This window comes from Pseudorca crassidens, chromosome 11 (genome assembly GCF_039906515.1).
Source record: "Pseudorca crassidens isolate mPseCra1 chromosome 11, mPseCra1.hap1, whole genome shotgun sequence".
Taxonomy (NCBI): Eukaryota; Metazoa; Chordata; class Mammalia; order Artiodactyla; family Delphinidae; genus Pseudorca; species Pseudorca crassidens.
Genome location: NC_090306.1, coordinates 86,943,292 through 86,965,449, shown reverse-complemented (window position 1 = coordinate 86,965,449; position 22,158 = coordinate 86,943,292). Strand labels below are relative to the sequence as shown.

General features: G+C 37.7%; 1 pseudogene; it reads left to right on the top strand.

The window, feature by feature from the left end:
* The first annotated feature begins 10,295 nt into the window (after positions 1 to 10,295).
* LOC137202938 (reticulon-3 pseudogene) lies at positions 10,296 to 19,338 on the top strand (annotated as a pseudogene).
* The last annotated feature ends 2,820 nt before the right edge of the window (positions 19,339 to 22,158 follow it).

The following is a 22,158-nucleotide window of genomic DNA, read 5'->3' as shown; positions in this document are numbered from 1 at the left end:
AACTTGTTACTAGAATTGCATGTGATGACTGTCTTCCTGCTCACAGATGCTCAGCATGAAACATGGATGACTAACTATTGAGCAACTCTGCAGTTCACAGTAAATCAGCCACCATATTTTCCAAATGTTTTCCCATGAAAGCCACATGTTTTCACATAGGAGACCCAGATCCATGTTGCTTTTCAGTATTCTCTATCTATAATTATTGGCCAATCACTGAAAGAGATGAATCAGGTACTACACCAGAGTTTAATGTTCTCATTTAAGCTAAGCAACAAAAGCCTTTATACTAATACTGTCTTTAATAAATAAAAATTTAACTTAGCTATATTTTAAATGCATTGTTTTATAATTTCATGTGTTAATAAAGTACATATACATTGATGCCATGAATTTAATACTTTGATAACTGTATATAAATATAATGTTCTCTTTGTAATTCAGTGTATCTTATTTTATTCATCTAAATTCCACCAGATGGCAAAGAGGCCCATTGGTACTAAAAAGGTCAAGAGATGTTGACTAACAGATCAAGGCCAAATCTGCTTTGCTCAAGGAAATTTGGGCCAACCAATACAGTCAATTCATATGATATAGGCCAAAAATGGTTTTTTCATTGAAATTTTATATAGAATCATCCTCTCCTGTACTTCAAGTACAAGCACTAAACTTTTAAATCTGGTAGGTAATTGCTAATAAGCTTTTTTTTTGTTATCACTGCCATCACTATGAACCAAGGTTGGAATCCTAGAGAATATCTCATTTAAACCCCCTTCTCTAACCATCACCCAACATATTATATAGAATTGCAGACACCAAATTACTTTATCAATATAGAAATACAGGAAATCCCTGTCCATCCATCCTCAGTCGTGCTCAGTATCAGACAGCTTCATTCAATGCTGCCCATACCACCAGGTCTCATGTTAAATCATAGCTCCTAAAAGAGACAGTAAACAGCAGGAAGAATTTTTGAGGCTCAGTTTAGAATGGAGTGAATCAAAGAAGAATTCATTGGTATTCTGTTTACAGGACTGTTTTCCCATCTAAGGTCATTTACTGGTTTTTCCCCCACAATGCAATGCACATGTTCCTTTTACTCAGTAAAAGCCTTTCCCTCATTCATCTCTGATAAATGCTCCTGAACTCTTTCCATGCCACGTCCTGCCCTACTTCTCAATAAACCTTAGATTGTGACTTAAAAAGTCTTTAATTTACTGTGGCAAATTTTCCCATTTTTACAAATATTTTTCTTCATTTCTTCTTTGTGCTTCTTCATCTGCTCAGTAATCTCTCTAAACCACACCCTGTTTCACTTGTTCATTCCATTACATATATTGACTGCATAAAATGTGCCTCAAGGGATTTACAGTCAGGGGAGAAATATAAAACAAAAATTATTTGGCAAAACACTGTGATGAGTGCTATAACACAGGATTATTTAAAGTGCTATGGAAATACAGAGATTGTACAGATTGGCTCTGTTGGGGAAGGTCAGTCAGATTTGGTTCACAGGGAAGGTAATCTCAGAGATAGATCTCAAAGAAAATGGCTTGAAAACACAGAACATACACTGTAATCAGTGATATAACAGGAGAAATATTTTCTGTGCTAAAAAGACATGTCTAAGGTTGAAAGGGCTCTGAAATCAGAGAGAGAGAAAGGTAGTTCTACGTAAGAATAAAACTCAAGCTAGGCAAAATGACGTTGAACAGAGAAGACAGAACTTGATGTTAATCTTGACTCACTCCTCCTGAAACCTCACTAAAATGGGATTAAAGGAGTTTAAGATTAAAAAACTCACAGATATAGAGAATAGCAAAGGAGATGAAAGCAACATAAATTTGGAAACAAGAAAGCAGATGGACAAGTAGAACTGACTAGCAGACCAGAGAAAACTGAAACCAAACTGCCCGTGAAGGAAGCCCAGAACTAATATAATTTGGGCTGCAGAATCCAAGAGAGTCTTAGTAACTGGATTCCTCAGGTATCCCAGAAAGTGAATGTATTGGTGGAGCTAAATATGGGTGAACTGATTGAAAAGTCGGAACAAGAAGCAGTAGGATTCCTGGGCCACCAGCTCACTCCACCAGCTGAATGACTATTTTTCCCCAACGTTGGCAGAAGTTTGAAGGCTTTCTTCTCTTACATACTGAAATAGACCCTGGACTTAGGAACACCAGGCTCATTGAGAATTGAGGTAAGCTGTGCTACTAAAAGAAAATAAAAAAGGGAAAATAATGGAAAGAACATACTGAACAGTGGTATGTGGGAGCTCCCATTCATAACTTGGTTCCCAGAATACTGGTAGCCAAGATTTTACAACTGTCTGGTAGTGAATTAAAGAATTTTGCTCTGGAGAAATTGACCCACTGGGGGAAAAATATCATATATCTATACATGATTTTTGATTCTCCCAAAGAAATAGCCCTTTTCTATCACCCAACCATGAAGCACACCATTTAAAACCTACACACAAACACACAGATACAGAGCCTCTTAGCTCTTAAATATGATGGGACTACCAAGTTCAACAGACATTTGAGGAAAGACTATAACAGTTAAGGGAAAAACAAAAGTAAACCAAATGGCAGATGAAGAAATTTGGAGGAAAAGGTTCAATAGTGGAAATAGAAGAAAACTTAAAAAATAAATTAATATCTTCCATAAGGTAAGATGCTGTAACCATAAACAAAAACAAGATGATAGAAAAAAATTCTTAGAAATTAAAAACATGATAGGACAAATGAAAAATTCAGTAGAATATACTTGAAGAAATCTCCTAGGAAGGACGCCACAAGGTTTTTTGCAATGTTTTCAATTTAGTCTTTCTTCTGCTCAAGCAGACTTTTAAATGTAAAAGGTCCTATTCAATCTTGCGTGCATATCTCATCATCAATACATTAGAAGACAATTCTATATTCATACTTCTTGCATAACATATAGTTTGTTTTTGACAGAAGAGTGATGAAAGTGGACCACCATATTTCTGCTTTCAGCAAGGATTTCTTTTATATTATACTATGTTATAATTACTTTATTTTCACCCAAATGAAGGGAGTAAACAAAACTTTGTACATTTGTGATTCTTAAATAATTCACAGCACTTGTCATGTTTTCTCCTTTGAAACAACCTAAGATAAATGAAGTGGATAATTTTTCAGGAAAATATAAAATGTTAAAACGAATCCAAGAATACATAAAATAAAAATATTAATAAAGCAATAATAATACAATAAACTGGAAAAGATGACCAGATACTCAGTGATATGTTGACCTCTTGAGAGTGGATGAATGTATGTCTTCCCAACTCTGTGTTCAGTGACATTACATTAGCAGCTTGAAATATCCCATGATGGGAGTATTTTCATCACAGAAATTGGCAAAGGCTACAAATCAGGGCTTTTTCTTTTCAGAGAGCCAGTAATTGAACATTTACTGGAACATGCCTGGAATTATCCCTCCAACAGTTCAGGTCCAATGGTTTCCAAGAAAAGTTCTATCAAGCATTCAAAGACAAATAATTACTGTATTATATTCCTTATTATCTATATTTACATTCCTTTCCACATAATCTTTATATTCTTAATTTTATAAGGTCTCCATACTCTCTACCTCCAATCCCCCCTCCCCCCATTCCGATTTGAATTCACTCCAGTTAGGTTTTCATCCCCACCACTCCACTGGAACTGCTGGTGTCAAGGTCATTATGACACCAATGTTTGATAAACCCAATGATCAGTTCACATTCTTATCTTACTTAACTAATCAGCACAAGTTGACACAGTCAATCATTACCTCTTCCTTGAAACACCTTCACTTGGCTTCTAGGTCATCACATGATACCAGTTTTGCTCCTACCCACTTGATGTTTCTGAATTTGTTGATCCTTCCTTAACTCCCTGATATTTTAAAATTGCCCAAAGGCTCAGTCTTTATATTTCCTCTCAATCTATACCAACTCTTTAGGCGATCTCATCCACTTCAAAACTTTATATATATTATTTACGCTAATGAATACCAAATTTATGTCTCCAGCATGGACCTCATCCTTGAACTCCAATTTCATGTATTCAACAGCCTACCACACTTTGCTATCTGGTTACCTTATAGACATCTCAAATTTGACATGTTTAGACATATAGTTCTCACTATGATGAAGTAATTAGTATCATATCAATATTTATCCTCCCACAATAAACAATTCAAAAATTGAACACAAATAATTATGCAACATATACAAATATTGAATCATTACGTTGTACACCTGCAATTAATATGTCAATTATACTTCAATAAAAAATTGAACAAAAATAAGTGAAGAAACTGCTTTAGGCATTAGACAAAACAATACAAGTGTTGTTCTTGAGAGAGCAAAAATGCATGCGGTGAACATTATATCGCTCTGGCTTTCTGCCTAGGAACACTGTATCAATACAAATAGCAGCACAGAGAGTGGATTACAAATAGAGAGGAGAAAACTTGACACGTAGACAGCAAAGTGAAATTTGTGAGCAAAGGCACCAAAGAAGAGAGAGCTATATAGACTAGCCCCTTATATTTGCATAGAGATCCCTTTTAGTCTCTGGATGAATACTAAGTTGTGCATGCACAGAGCAAGACTCCAAAGGGTCTTATAGGAAACAGCTACCTCAGGGCCATGAGATTAATGCAGATTCCAAAGCTCTTACAATACTGAGAGATGTTCCTATTTTCACAAGCCAAATGAAGAGACTTGCCTGAATACCCCAGGCATTTAGTTTCAACCCTAGAATGGACAGATGTTAAGTGAAGACTTATTCTATCACTAGATTAAGGACTATTCTAGACTCTCACAAAGAAAGCTTAAAATCAAGTAGGATCAAGCTGATTGAGTAAATTTCCTGTCAGCCAAAACAAACCTCAACACTGTTTAATGGAAGACATAATCTCAAACATCCTCTCGCCAGATTTTCAACAATTTTGCATCATAAATGTCTAGCATACAACGAAAAATTACCAAACTGATGAAGAACCAGGAAAAACTTATTAAAACCCAAAACCAGGAAGAAAAAGTCAGTAGAAACCCAGAGACTGCACTAATGTTGGAATTAAATGACAAGGACTTTACAATAGCGACAGTTGACCCTTGAACAACAGGGCTTTGAAATGCATGAGTCCACCTATACACAAACTTTTTCAATAAATATACAGTCGGCCTTCACACCCGTCTGTTCTGCATCCACGGATTCAACCAACTGTGCATCATGTACTACGTTTACAATCTGCAGTTGGTTGAATCCGTGGATACAAAATTTGCAGATACAGAGGGCTTACTATAGGACTTGAGCATCTGCGGATTTTGATATCTACAGTGGAACCAATCCCCTGTGGATGCCAAGGGAATACTGTATTATAAATATGTTCAAGTGCTGAGTGACTAGATGCAGAATCTAAAAAGAGAAATAAAAATTAGGGAGAAAAAAGGAATGGACATTCTAGAACTCAAAAAAATGTATCTGAAATGAAAAATTCACTGCATAGGCTCAACCACAGACTATTCATTGCAGGGGAAAGATTAGTTTTGGAGATTAGACAAAAGAAACTATATCTAAACCAAAGCTCACAAAAAAGAAAATAAGACTAAAAAAATGAATACAGCCTCAGTGGCCTGTGGAACGATATCAAGTTATCTAACAAATATGTAATTGGAATTCTAGAAGGAAAGGGAAAAGATATTGGAGAAAAAAAAATTAAAGAAACAATGGCCACGAATTCTCCAAGAAGCTCAACTAACTCTAGCCTGATAAACCTAAGAAAAACCACACCTAGGCACATCACAGTCAAATTGCTGAAAACTAAAAAGTAAGTGAAAATATGTAAAGGGATCAGAGAAAAAAGGTACATTACATACAGATGAACAAGAAAGATTGCTCACTTCTCATTAGAAATAGTGCAACCAGGGACTTCCCTGGTGGCTCAGTGGTTAAGAATCCACCTACCAATGCAAGGGACACGGGTTCAAGCCCTAGTCCGGGAAGATCCCACATGCCACGTAGCAGCTAAGCCTGTGCACCACAACTAGTGAGCCTGCGCTCTAGAGCCCGCAAGCCACAACTACTGAGACCACATGCCACAACTACTGAAGCCCACATGCCTAGAGCCTGTGCTCTGCAACAAAGAGAAGCCACCACAATGAGAAGCCCACACACCACAACGATGAGTAGCCCCTGCTCTCCGCAACTAGATAAAGCCCACATGCAGCAATGAAGACCCAACGCAGCCAAAAAATAATTAGTTAAAAAAAGAAATAGTGGGCTTCCCTGGTGGCACAGTGGTTGAGAGTCCACCTGCTGATGCAGGGGACACGGGTTCGTGCCCTGGTCCGGGAAGATCCCACGTGCCGCGGAGCGGCTGGGCCCGTGAGCCATGGCCGCTGAGCCTGTGCATCCAGAGCCTGTGCACCACAACAGGAGAGGTCACAACAGTGAGAAGCCTGCGTACCGCAAAAAAAAAAAAAAAAAAAAAGAAGAAATAGTGCAACCAGATGACAATGAAATGACACATATAAAGCACTGAAAGGAAAACATCATTGACCTAGAATCCTACATCCAGAAAAAATATGCTTTGAAATTGGAGGCAAAATAAAGACATAGTCAAATAAAATCTGAGAAAATTCATAAATAGTAGACCTGCACATCAGGCTTGAGAAAAATATCAGAGAGAAATTTAGATCTGTGAGGAATGAAGAGTGCCAAAAAATATATGGGCAAATATAAATGACTTTTTAATTTCTCAATTTCTCTAAATATTTGACTATTTAAAGCAAAGATAATAGTTTCCTATGGGGTTTATAAGATATGTAGAACAATTCTTCAGGGAGACATAATTTAAAATGTGTATGCAACCAACAGCAAAATTTCAAAAGAAATGAAGCAAAAACTAGCAGAACAAAATGAAGGAATGTATAAGTCTACACTCATAGTTTAAGATATTAGCCCTCTTCTCAGTTATCAATAGAGTAAAAAAAGAAGCTGGTATTATTAGAAAGAGATTTGAACAATACTGTGACAAGTTTTATTTTCCAAAAATGTCCTCAGCAATATTTACAGCCTCACATGCTCTTCCAGAACCTCATCACACCCCCATCAAGAGTTGGAGTCTATTGCCTCTCTTCTTGACTGGATAGACATCATTCTGTGACTACCACTACAAACAGAACATGGCAGAAGTAAGCTGTATGACTTCCAAGGCTAAGTCAAAAAAGGCAATATATCTTCTACCTGGTTTTCTCCCTCTCTCAAAACATGCAGCTTGAGTGCTTTAAACCAACAGCTCCCCTAAGCCACCATGCTGCAGAGGCCATATAATGAGACCACATTAAAATAGAGAGAGATGCCTAAGTAGCTTAAGATGATTCCAGCTTCCAGCTTCCAGCCCAGCCCCAACTAGCTGATGCTGAGTGGAACCTGCCTTTGAGATGTCCAAGCTGATGCTGGGTGGGACATAGTAAACTGTTCCCACTAAGCCTTGCTGAAACAGCAGAATTTGAGCCAAGTAAATGTTGTTGTTTTAAGCCACTAAATATGGGGGACATATGTTGCATAGCCATAGATAACTGAAACATCTTTACCAGCCAGCATGATCTGACATTTATAGAACACCATACCCAAACAACTACAGAATATTTTAAGTACTCATGGTACATTCATCAGTATAGATCAGATATTGGGCATAAACAAGTATCAATGAGTTTAGAAGGATTAAGTCATATTAAATCAAAAATTAATAAAGGGAGAATTCCCTGGTGGTCCAATGGTTAGGACTCTGTGCTTTCACTGCTGTTATGAAAGTCATAACGAGGATAATACCTCATGACTAAGAGGGTTTTATCCCAGGAATGCAAGGTTAGTTGCACTGAAAAATAAACCAATACAATTCACCACATTAACAGAATAAAATGATTTCCTCAATAATTTCCTCGATAGAAGCAGAAAAAGCATTTGACAAAATTAACACTTTCTTGATAAAAAACTCTCAGCAAAATCATAATAAGAGGAAACTCCTTAAACTTATTTCCTTATATTTCCCCTATATTGGCAAGTCTCCCTACTTTAGCCCTTATACTCCTAGAGTCTATTCTCAACAGAGCAACAAAGTTATCTTGTTAAAATACAATTAGATTAATTTAACTCTTTTGCCCAAAACACTCTGTGGCTCCAAATTTTGCTTCTGCATTTTGCTTGAATTAAAAAGATATTAACTTAGCCATGTATATCATAATCTCTAAAACAAGCACTAAAAAAATACAAAGAGATATAGCAAGTCAACAAATTAAAATGGATTACCAAGAAAAAAAGAAGGTAGGAAAAGGAAAAAGGAACAAAACTAGAGGGGACAAGCAAAAAAACAAATAATATAAAGGAGACTTAAATACAAACAATAGTTACATTAATGGTAAATGATTTACATACCAATTAAAAGACAGTGATTGTTAGATGGGAAAATCAAAATATTTTTAATAGACCCAATTACTCGTTCTCTACCAAAAAAAAAAAAAGTCACTTTAACAGTAAAATAGAAGCATTCTTATTATAATCAAGAACAAGTGAAATATGCCTGCCAATTTTGGAAAAGTTTGCCAATGCAATTGGGAAAGAAAGCAAATTTAAAAGTACGAATATTGGAAAGAGGAAGAAAAAGTAACATTACTTACAGATGACATCATTGGATAGGTATAAAACTCAACAAAACAAAATAATCTGAAAAGCAACTAGGATTTATAAGAAAGATTAGTAGAGCAGTAACTACAAAATAAATAAAGCTCAATATTTTCCTACATTCCAGCAACAATAAATTAGAAAATAAATTGAGTTCCTAATAGCAAAACACATATCACCTAAGAGTTAAACTCAAGAGAAATGTGCAGAATCTCTGTGAATAAAACCACAATATTGTTATTGAAGAACATAAAAGAAAGCTTGTCTAAATGGAGAACTATATCATGTTACTGGCTCAGAAGACTTAATATTATCAAGATGTCAATTCTTCCCAAATAAATAAATAAACTCAGTGCAATCCCAGTGGGTTTGAGGATTTATTTTTGGAAACGCAACAAATGATTCTGAAGTTCATCTGGAAGAATAGTAGATGAAACTAAGTGGGAGATTTCAGAAATTATAGTAATGATAGGACTTTGTCCTACTAGAATATAAAATATATTAATATATAAAATAATAATTAAAATATTGTAGTACTTCCATAAAAACAAGCAAGCAGTGGAAGAAAATTTAGAGTTTAGAACCATTTCTTCATAAGCATAAGATTAATTTGTTAATAGTGGCATCTTAAATCAGTGAGAAAAATAAATTAGTCTATAAATGGTGATGGAGTACTTGACTATCAGTTATGGGGAAAATAAGCTACATTAATATTCATACTCAATTCAAAACAAATTCTGGACTTATTTGAGATTTAAATAGAAAAACAAAATCTATACCACTAAAGAAATATATATGTGAATATATAATCTTGGTGTGTTAAAGAAAATGATACCCAAGGTATACAGGAAAATATTAAACTTGCTTTATATTTATTCTTATAAATGTATTTTTATTTGGCAAAATAGTACATTGAAAATAAAACTAAAACATGCAAATGACTAACTGAGAAAAATACACCTTTAAGAAAAAGCTCATATTAATCCATAGAAAGTTGAAAATGGCACCAAAAGAAGCAAAAATCACTAACAGACAGTAATAGAAAATTCTCAAAAGAAGCTATAATTATTTGCCATGTAATAATGAAAAGTGCAGCTTAAGGGGCATACCATGTTAGAATATCAAATAGTCAAATCTCTATATATGTATTAGTAAGGGTATAGGAAAACAGACTGTACTAGTGGAAGAGTAGTATAGATTTATATAACTTTTTTGAAAAACAGATTGGAATTCTTGAAATTTTGTAAATATACCATCTAAGGGAGTTAATCCTAACAAAACAATAATGGAGTCCTCTAAATGGATATTCACGGTACCTAATTATAAAATGCCAGAGAAAAAATGGCTCTACCCACTTTTTTTAAGAAATCAAAGCAGCAATGAAAAAGAGAGAGAGGTCATCTTTGGTAAAGCTAGGAGATACCTGTAACTTTGAACTATAATATTTGAGAAATAGTAGGGAAAGTCAAACAGGGATGTAGGGAAATGCCTAAAGAGACAGCTGTGGGAGAGGATCTCAAACAAATCAGGCAGAGCACAGTTAACAAGGCACAGGGCACAACATAAGGGGCAACAGCACCAGTCTTGTCTGGAACAATGGGAACAGGAGGCCTGGTCTTTAGAGGAAGCTTCTCCAAACCCCATAGAATGGGCAGCGGAGGTAGAAATGAACAAGGAAACACACACTTTTGAGAGAAGTAATATGTCCTTGAGGAAGGTTGAAGGAAATAGATCTTGAATTGTGAGCAGTCCAGAAACTGCTGATTTCTTTGCACTGGGGAGAAATGAAGGTTAAAACAGTACACACACACACACACACACACACACACACACTGCTGAGCCATAAAGAGCTTTGCTGTGAACCAAAGAAAGTTACTGCTTGCCTGGAACACTGCTCCAGTCTCTTCCCTGAAGAAACCTCTCAAAAATAACTGGAAGAATTCACCTCATTCACAAAAGTAATAAGCAAAAAAGAACCAGCCAAGTATGTATGCAAAGTTATTTCAGGAACAGGAAGAAAAATGTGGGAAAAACACATGGCAGGTGATGAACACACACCAGAAAAATATGGCTACTGTTCAGATAAAAATGATGACCAAATATATGGTCATAAATATACGGCACCTAATGAATCAAAGAGCTTAAGGCAGAGAACTGGAGGAGATGAAACACAAGCTGGCAGACTTAAAAAATAAAGGAAAAAAATCCATCCAAGAAATCAGGCTACATTAAGCAGCACAAAGAGCCATCACCAAAATCACACTAAAAGATAGAAGAACAGGATAGAGAAAAACAAACAAAATCATAGATGTGAATTACAGACAAAAACAAAATCAACACAAAATGAAAAGAACAAAAGAATAATTTAAAGACATAATTTTGAAAAACCTAAAAGACTTAAATCTGTAACTTGAACTAGCAATCTCTAACACCCCCCTCCAAAAAAAAAAAACCCTTCATGCAGTACAATCTACACTAAAACATATCCTAGTGATAGCACTGGACCTCAAAGATGAAAAAAACAAAACAAAAAACTTTGGGCATGCAGGCAAAATGATTAAGTAACCTACAATTTGAGACACATTCCTATTTGTTACCCCTAAATTTCCTCTTATTTCTGGCTGTATAGCCACCCAGCTAGACACTGCATCTCCTAACTTTCTTTGCAGTTAGTTAGGGTGGCCATATGAGTATGTACTGGACAATTGGATACACACTAAAGTGAAGTGTGCAAAATCATCCAAAATTTAAAGAAAAGCTGCTTTCTCTGAATTTTGCCCCTTTGCCTCTTTTGCAAGCTGGAATGTATACGTGCCAACATCCCACCTTTAATCTTGGGGGTGAGAATAATGCGCCAGGGGACAGTGGAGCAACAAGACAGAATAAATTGCTCCCTGGATAACTATGCAGCAGTTGCTCTGATACCTTAGATCAGCCAGACTGATAGATGAGAGAGATATAAAGTTCAATCTTATTTCAATCATTGTATCTTATACTTTGTTACAGTATCACATTCTTCCTCATACCTAATACAAAGAGAAAAATTAGAGTGGCTTCATACTTCACAACAATATTCAATGCTGGAAGACTAAGATATGATACTTACTGTCTTAGTTAGGGCTGCTCTAGCAGAATACCATACACTGGGTGGCTTATAAACAACAGAAATTTATTTCTCACAGTTCTGAAAGCTGGCAGTTCCAAGATAAAGGTGCTGACAAATTTGGTGTCCAGTAAGGGCCTGCTTCCTGGTTTGTAGATGGCCATCCTTTCACTGTGTCTCCCTATGGCAGAATAGGTGAGGGAGCTCCCTGGGGTCTTTTTCACTACAGTAATCCCAATCATGAGAGCTCCACCCTCATGACATAATCAACACCCCAGATCCCTACCTTCAAATACCATCACATTAGAGATTAGGTTTCAACAAATAAATTTTGAAGGGATGCAAACAAGATCCAATCAAAAAGCTATTACAAGGGGCTTCCCTGGTGGCGCAGTGGTTAAGAATCTGCCTGTTAATGCAGGGGACACGGGTTCAAGCCCTGGTCTGGGAAGATCCCACATGACGTGGAGCAACTAAGCTTGTGCACCACAACTACTGAGCCTGCGCTCTACAGCCCGTGAGCCACAACTACTGAAGCCCGTGTGCCACAACTACTGAAGCCCACATGCCTAGAGCCTGTGCTCTGCAACCAGAGAAGCCACCACAATGAGAAGCCTGCGCCCCGCAACAAAGAGTAGCCCCCGCTCACTGCAACTAGAGAAAGTCCACATGCACCAGCGAAGACCCAATGCAGCCAAAAATTAAATAAATGAATAAATAAATAAATTTATTTAAAAAAAGGTATTACAAGATGCAAACTATTATATATAAAATGGATAAACAATAAGGTCCTACTGTATAGCACAGGGAACTATATTCAATATCCTATGATAAATCATAATGGAAAAGAATATGAAAAAGAATGTATATATGTATACCTGAATCACTTTGCTATACACCAGAAACTAACACAACATTGTAAATCAACTATACTTCAATAAAATAAATTTTTTTAAAAAAAATCTATTACAGACAATAAGAGAATTTAATAAAATGCCTACGTTAAAAATTAATATAAAAATAATTCCAGTTATGGCTTTGATAGACATGTTTATATCAAACCAGACCTCCCTACGAAAACAAACAAACAAACAAAAACCTAGAAAAGTTGGATAAAGTAAAAACTACATCTGTTTGAAAGCATAAGAAACGATCAAGGCAGCCAGGACTTGAGAAGTAAAGCTCTCCAAGAACCAAGAAGTATGTTGAGATAAGCCCCAAATTCTGCTCCCCTCATGCATCTGCTGATTCACAAGCAGTGTAGAGTCTAGCATCTGACAATTGAGCAGAAGGGGGCGGCTATGAGGCTAGAAGCTGAATAAAACTTTCTGTGGTCTCACAGGACTAAAGGAAAAAACCTGGAATTCAACAAGACAACTAAGACTTGAGAATCCAAGATCTTCAGAGGGAATGGAAATATATTAAGATGAACCGAACTTTCAGCAATGCAATTAACCTCCAGGAATTTGCTCATTTGTAAATAATACGGAGCTGAGAACATAAGAAGCCAAGCAGAAAGTTGCAACCAGGATCCTGTATCCGTTTGGTAGGGCTCCCATAGCAAAGGACCTCAGACTGGGTGGCTTAAACAACAGAAATTTATTTTCTCACGATTCTGGAGTTTGGAAGTCCAAGATCAAGGAAGGTATTAGCAGAGTTGGTTTCTTCTGAGGCCTCTCTTTTTGTCTGGCAAATGGCTATTTTCTGCCTGTATTTTCACATGGTTTTCCCTCTGTGCATGGCTATGTCCTAAGCTCCTCATCGTATATAAGAACGCCAGTCATATTGGATTAGGGTTCAATGTAATGAGCCGTAATACAATATCTTCTAGCCAAAGTTTATATAGGAACATTTAATATTTGCTTCATAAAATGCAATATATTTTTACCAAAATAATGAGCAGGAAAAGCCTCCAGTACTGTGAGATGGTAAATTCCTGTTAAGTCACGCAGTTTGTGGTATTTTGTTACATCAGCCCTAGCAAACTAATACAGCAAGGTATTACAAGAAAGAGATGAGCTCAGAAAAGAATTGACCACAGTGCAAGCAGGAATAAAAGGGAATATGTCCAGGAATTTGAGGACTTACAGGATTAGAGAAAGCAACTGCTTCTTGATCCCAAATGGTAAAATACATGATGGAGCAATAAATGCTGGTTAAAACTCAGCCTCAAGGCAAGGATCAAACCAAGGGTATGGCCATCATATTCGTTGTTATCTTTGCTGAATAGGTTAAGGTGTCCCAGAGCAAGACTGTGATAACCAATCAATCTTTTCAGTGATAGAAAATGGCTTACAAAAAAAGAGATTCAGAGCATGATCTCTTTCATCTGAAAAGTGGAGAGACAGCTCAAAGAATCCTCAGCTCTCCTCACACCCATAACCCGGACTCAAAGAACAAGCATCAAAACCTTCAACAAATGGCTTATTTGGTAAATAATAGCAACAAGAAAGAGAAGGGGTGGTATTTTTATATTCAGCATAAACTTCAAAGGCAGTATTTTAATCCAAGGAGTTAAAATGATTACAAAATAAGTTCATGAGGAGGGGTCTGTTTTGTCTGCAGTTGCATTCCTACCACCTGACCCAGAACACCTAGACTAGTAGCTGCTCAACAAATATTTGCTGATTGAAAGAATAAGTGATGAAAAGGCAGCCAGAAGAATAACGGCCTTTTCTTTGCTTGGTCCTCCTTGTCCCATGATGGGGAAGGAGGGGAAAATGGGAAGCCCACCTGAGCAGTATTCTCAAAAAGATTTGAATTTTGTGACAGTAAAATGTGGAGTGAGCCTTTATTTGAAAACTTTGTATAAGACTAGAGGTTCTTTGACCTTAGCCACTCATAGGCAGCCTTGTCATTAATTTATTATTGCCTCCCTAGTTTACTTCTCCCAGAACTAGTCTGTACATCTTATGAAGCCCACAAACTTCTATAATCCAAACCCTTATTTTTCAGCAGATGATGCTAATTCACTTTGTTACCGAGAGGATTGAAATTATTCAATGTAAGTGTTCTTATCGAATCCTGTTGTCATCTCAGCCCCTAAATTGTGAAGAAGATTGGGACTCTCCAGTATCCATACCATAAATAAGGACATGGCTTTATTTCTAAGGCAGCATATCTGGGTTCACATTTCTCTGCAAAGAGGACATTTTTACTCCTTACATTCATGTAAAATGTCTGTTCTTTTCTGAATTGAAAATTAATGCTTTGGGACTTCCCTGGTGGTGCAGGGTGTCCGCCTGCCAATGCAGGGGACATGGGTTTGATCCCTGGTCCAGGAAGATCCCACATGCTATGGAGCAACTAAGCCCATCCGCCACAACTACTGAGCCTGCACTCTGGAGTCCATGAGCCACAACTACTGGAGCCTGCATGCTGCAACTACTGAAGCCCACACACCTAGAGCCTGTGGTCCAACAAGAGAAACCACCACAACAAAGGGTAGCCCCTGCTCTCCGCAACTAGAGAAAGCCTGCGCTCAGCAACAAAGACCCAACGCAGCCAAAAAAAATTTTTTAATAATTAATTATTTTAAAAAAAGAAAATTAATGTTTTGGTTCTGTGGCTTGCACCTCCCCATCCTCTGCTCCTTCAGACTAAGAAGTCTTTCTCAAGATCTTAAATATTTCCAGATATAGAAAATTCCCCTTTTAGGCCCTGGTTGTTAGATTAAAAGCATTAAAAGTCCATGTGAACTACCATTACATATTGCATAGGACAGGGAACAAAGGCACTAGAACTTAGTTAAAATCATTCTGCAACATGGGCCAAAGCTGGAACTGCATCTCAAGGTTCTTAATCTTTCACCTACTCTGTTTGCAAACATCCTTGTTCACATTCACTTTCTTGATGTGCACCTTTCTTATGACATCTCTAATCACATCCTAGTTCTTCTAAGCCATGAGAGTATTCCAAAAATAATAATATTTTCTGTACTGTCTTCATGCTAACTATCATGTATTCACCCAGATGTCACCTGGTCTTATCCATCCCACAGGTAGCTAGGTGCAATGAGTTTAAGCCTCCAATTCTAGTCTGCAGAAATCCAAACTTCTTAAGATCTCTTCTGCTCAGTTCCCCATTATGTCAATTCAGAAGTAAAACTCATCCTCTTCCTTAATTCTCATAGAAAAGCCTCCATTCACATAAAACACAAGTTTTGCTGAATATATAGGGACCACAAGGAAGGATCATAGCTTGCACCACAGAGCAAACATCTTATCAACCATTCTTCTTCGCTAGAGTCCTTTCTAGCAATCCCACCACTAGGGATTCCCCTGCTGGCCCTTAACATAAGCAGCACCTAACTTCACATCTTTCCATAAATTTCTCTCTATTCTTACTCTTCTCCCTCTCCAGAAAACTCAGACCCTGGAGGTTTCACTTTCTCCCTCCAAGGCATTTTTTCCAGACAAATACTGCTTTGTCTTTTTGTCTTTGGGGGGCTGCACCTTTGATCTACTGAACCAGGATCTACTGAACAATCTCCCTAAATAATTTTTAGGCACACAAAATCACTGCCTTATAATTTAAGGACTAGGGGGAAAAAAAAACCAAAAACACTAAAGCTGTTACAAATTTAATTAAATCCAAGCTGTAAGAATGACAGTTTGGTTTCATGCAGCACCTGAAAAGACTTTAGAATTATTTTGACACAGGACAAAGTAAATACTAGTGTCATTTTAGTAGAAGGAACACCAGACTAGGAGTCAAGGCTAATGTGTGACCTTGAGCAAGTTACTTAACATCTCTGGACCTCAGGTTCCTAGGGGAAAATACTGTTTTCCCTACTTAACTCCAAGGACTATTTGAAGGATAAAATGAGATGATGTATGTGAAAACACTTGTAGGAGGAGGGGAAAATAAATAGCTCTCTACAACTGCTAGGTATTATTTCAAAGTCCTGCTTGGGCCTGGAAAATATCAATCTTCTGCATGTTACCAGTGTGCTAGTAAGGCAGCCTGTGGAGTTTCTCAAGAAGCCTGTAGGATCCAAGTTAGGCAGCTCATTGCTCAGGGTGAGTAGCCAGAGAGGGGAATTCTTGATTCAGAACAGCATCTGTTAGTGATTAAGGTTTCAGAGGCATGTGCCTGAACTGAAGGCAATGCTACAGAATTTGTCATAGCAGCAGTCCCAGTTGTAAAACAGATTCCATCCTTAAAGTGGATATGAAAGGTAAACACGAGAGCATTATTCTGCAAAATCACATGAAACAAGACGGTGCTTGTTTAATGTCCCCCACGGCACACGCACAAGCACATGTGAGGGGAAACAACAACAGGCAGAGGCTTAGGTGAAAGAGAGATCCCCAAGCAACAACCACCACCATCAAACTCAGAAGAGCTCACTTGTATTCTATTAACTGCACATTATATTTGCAAAGTGGGTCTCTTTGGCATTCACTCTCTGACATGTTCTTCCTTGAAAACAAGTTTGTTCAAAAAAAAAAAGAATCCAAAAAAAAAAAAAATAGAATTCCCATATCCAAAGATCACTATGAATTCTGTCTGTCAGAGATCGAACTACAGTTAAAGCAAGCATGTTTACTATAACTCAGAAGACATGATGGACTTTGAACAAAGTCCAAAGATCTAGGCCTGGTGTGAAGATTGATCCTAGCACTTCTAGGTGGGCCAGGTGACTGAGAAGTTCTGAGAGTGATTGGGGTGAAAGAAGAGTGGAGGTAGAGTGAGACCCCAAGGTTTTTATTAGTGTTATTTTGTGAAAGTGTGCATTTTCTAACTATAAATGGAGATGTATGTGTGTGCTCGAGTTGAACTTAGAAAGCTTGGAGAGGGGTCTGTTTAAAAATTTAAAGAAAAAGTCAAGACTAGCAGTTTAAGGTGGGTCAGAATTTACTGGTCAAGCTATAAATTTCAGGTATGGAATGTACGGAAAAAGAAACATGATGTCCCACACCAGGGGAGAGTCCTGGTTTTTATGGGGAACACCTTGAACATACCCAGAAAATCAGCCAACTCGAACGGCCTGGCTGGTTTAAGTTCAGTTTTTCTGGGAGCACTTGAAGAGAAAGCAGGGAGAGCTGTACCTATGCCCAAGCAAGTGACCAATAAGAAAACAGAATAAGAAGCAAAAGCTGACTGTATGATAGATGGATCTAAGGATGATCTTAGCACAAGAAAGCTGCTCCAGGAAAGCAGAGCACTGAGCCTGTAGGCCAGTCACTGAGGCCAAAGGAGGAACGGAGGAGACGAACCATAGCCATTTCTATTTGGTTAGAAGGGTATTTGTTGGTTTGTCTGTTTGCTTGTTTTCCATCAGGAAATGAATGGTCACCTTGTAAACTAAATCTGGCCATAAACCACTTAAATCCATCTAACAGAAACTGCTTCTTTAGGTCATGAAACAGGCTAAAAAATAAAGTTGTGGAAAGCAGCAGAAAGATCATTTAACTAGGACTGAAAAGACCTGGGTTCTAGTCCAAGTTCTGCCAATCGCTGGCTGAGGTGGTGTTTCAGGTGGGGCATTTAGCTTATGTATCTTCTGGAAGCCTGCAGTGGTGGTGGGGGGAGGTTTAGTGGGAGGGGGTAAGGAGAGATGGAAAGATGATCTCCAAGGTTCCATCCAGTGAAAACAGTCATGGTTCCAGTTAGCATATAAAATAATTGAGGAAGTCTGGAAGGCTATATATCAAAACATTACTAGAATCTACCTCAGGGGAATGGGATTAGGGCAGGGGCAGAGAGACAAAAGGAAACAATTAGGGAACCCTTTCAGTGGGGAAAAATGCAAAGGGATAAGGGATTTTTAAGTGAAATATTAAATAAGAAAAGTTCTAGTTAACATATAAAATAATAGAGAAAGTCTGGAAGGCTATATATCAAAACATTACTAGTAGTCAGAGTATAAGCACGAACCAGAAGGAGTGAAGGGACTTGGGAGAGCCGACCGTGTGATTATTTTATTTCCCCTCTTTCTCCCCCGCCTTCCTTGGAAAAGCCCATGGTAGAGCCATTGGAAGCCAGTCAATTCCATCTAAATCCTCTTTGTCCTCTGGGGCCCAACCTTCCACACCTAGTGATAGGGGGAGGGGACACGGGAGGGAGTTGCCTGGGAACCTGCTCTGTAGCCTCCTTTGCAATGCACCGTCTGATTTTTCTGGCACAAGGTGAAGAAAGATGAGCTTGGTTCTTGCTCCACACTGATAGTGCTACTTACCCTGGAGATTTCAGCATCATCACTGTGGCTTCTTACATCATCCTGGCTCTCCTCTTTGTCACCATCAGCTTCAGGGTCTACAAGTCTGTCATCCAAGCTGTACAGAAGTCAAAAGGCCATGTAATCAAGCTATTTTCAGAAGTTTTCCATAATTAAGAGTGACCCCATCAACAGGGGCCCAAAGCCCATCATGTGTTTCTTTCTGGTGAAAGATCTGGCTGTCTTCATGTGGCAAATGACCAATGTTAGTGCAGTTCCAATGGAATCATCCTTCTAATCTTTGCTGAACTGTAAGTTTTCAGTGTTCCAATGAAAAGTACAGACCCCAGACTGATTACTACATTGTGCCGTGAGAATCAGACCAAGTCAGTTGTTGAAGGACCCAAGCAACATTCTCTGGCATTACAAAGAAAAAAAAAATAAGAAGCACATGGAAATTAAAAATTCAGCAGTTACTAAATCACCATTGAACAGTTACAACACTGCACTTGTACCATGAGGGAATATGTCCAGTGTTCACTTCCAAACCCTTTTAATCTGATGTTTTCTCACCTTCTTTCTCTTTACTTTCCGTACCAGCCTCCAGAATGTGTTAGATTGAAAAGGAATTGATATCTTTGAAATTAAAAGAATATGATTCAAATTAGTAAGTAAACAGAATCTCTAAGGATGGTGGAGCTTTTGCCTGTGGCTTGAAAAGGCAAAGGGTGAAGATAAACACAAAAATGAAAGACAAAACACACCTCTCCAGCTCATCTATCTAATACCCAAGTATTGGGTTTTAAGCCAATTTCTCACAAGAGTTTTGTGCTTATTTTCCATTTAAGGAATTATGATTACAAAAAAATTTATTTGGGAGTGGAATAATGACTATCTAGTTGACTTTTATTTATTCCTTGGACTATTCTTACCCTCCTCTGACCTCATCTCCCTGTCTCATATAATATGAGCAACTATTCCTATTATCATCTGTCTTCTCCCACCTCACTGATACAAATAACTTTCAATTCTATTAATAACTCATAGGTGATACTGATAATCCCTGAATCCCAAAATACCATCTGATAAATGAGATCGGAAAAAGAAAGTTGGCCCACTGAGCTGACCACCACTCCCTTCCCACTCCCACTTAGGAAATGAAAAGCTCCACCATTTGGGAAGGTGGTTTCTGTTTCATTTCCTCTGGACATGAGTTCTGAGCTTGAGTACGAGAAAGGTGCTTCCTACCTTCTTCCCTACCTACCTCAAGCTTAACAGACAAGGCTGTGCTTTTCTTAGGAAATTAAATGTCTGTAATTTCTATAAAAATAATATTAGTAGTTGCCTCTGGGTAAATGGACATGCACGCAGTTCACTGAAAGTTATTTGAGAGGGTATATGTTAGTAATTATAGTCAGGTGATTCATGATTCGGAAAAGGGCTTAGAGAAGAATTTCTAGATGCTCTGTCCCTGATAAAGAAAAAATACCTACAAAGTGAGAAAAAAAAAAACCATAAAAAGATGTAGAAAAATGGTGGAGTAGATCTAATAAAATAAGTAAATACATTCTCAGCCTCTTTGAGTTGATGATGCTCTTATGCCTAGTTTGAAACTTCATTTACCTTTGAAGCCCAAGGGATGAGACTAAATAAAAAAGACAAGGTCAACAATCTGGTCCACACCAACACTAATTCTGAATCGAAGATGTCGTATGTGGTTGATTAAGGGGGATGTAATTTAAAGATATGAATCCCTAAGCTTATCAAGCCTAGAAAAACAATAATTAAACACATGTTCTAATAACACTTAAAGGAAAAAAATCTCATGAAGCCCATGTAGCTGAGCACTGTCCTAATCTAACTTTTTCCTTTTCACGGGGTCATAGAACACACAGAGGCAGAAACGAATGGGTTTTGTATAACCCTGGCCTTCATCTAGAGCCTAATTATTTGTTCTCAGAAACTCAAACCACTTCACTATACACAAGCAGGCCAGAAAGTTTGCAGGTAGAGCTGAGCCAAAGAGTCTGGTTTGGTTATGTGAGCCAAAACACGAGTCAACCCATTTGAGCTGACTAGACACATAGGCAAAAGAAAATACAAAAATTTATATATGTGTGTGTGTACTCGTACATGTTGGTCTGTGTTGTGTTTGTGTGAATGGTCACTGGGGCTGACAGGGAGTAATGACAGAGTCTTTTCTCTGGCTTGTCTTTTCCTTGGCTCATCTTTACTGTCGGAGGCAGAGCAGCAGTGCTAGATTCTGACTGCCTTAAATTAAATGCCTACCTCATTTCTTGACAAGCAGGAATAGAAATTGCAGTACTCTTTGTTATTTCTGCTGCTGATGAAACTCTTCGAGAGGTGCCCCAGCCCCACTTAAAGCATCTTTCTTCTAACCCAAACAGGCTTCCAAGGTTCTGTGTAGTACCTGCACCAAGAAAGTTATTATTCATTTATTCAATAAATTTATTAAATAAATGCTTGACCTTCCAGTTACATTGAACTGTGCTAAGCACTGTGAGAATAAAATAAGCAAGTAAAAAAAATGAATAACACAAAATTATAAAATCTAAATGTAGGATAAGAAAAGTTTGTTAATAATCTAATGTTTCTTTTAAAAAGAGCACAATACAAATCTCTCTTTCAAATATATATACATAGACATAGGTATAGGTATAAATATAAATATATAGATACAGATGAGAGATACAGATAAATAACTTTCCCTGCTACATAAGGATTTTCTTTCTGTATCCATTTAGAAGTTTTTGCACACAGAGGTCTGGCCCTGGACAAAATAGTGAAGTGGGTGGCCTTCACCTTCAGGACTTCCCAACATTCCTGTAGCTTTTCCGTCCTCTCAGGGTCCATTTTCCTCATGATTACCCTGGCTGCCAAGGGTACTCTACTGTACCTCTTAACTCAGGAATCCACTGTGGTCCTTGCAAATTCCCTTTCTTCCCATCTCCACTTTCCAAAGTGTGCAGCTCTGTGAGGATGGTTATTCAGATACACCAATTTTGCTAGATTACCAGAAGGCAGCATGGTGTGGTTATAAGCATTGGTCCTGGACTGAGCTAAGAGAACTCTGTGGAATCCTGGCTCAAATACTTATCAGTTCTGTGATCTTAAACAGCTTGCTTAACTTCATGTCCCAGTTTTCTTTTCTTTCTTAAATATTTATTTATTTA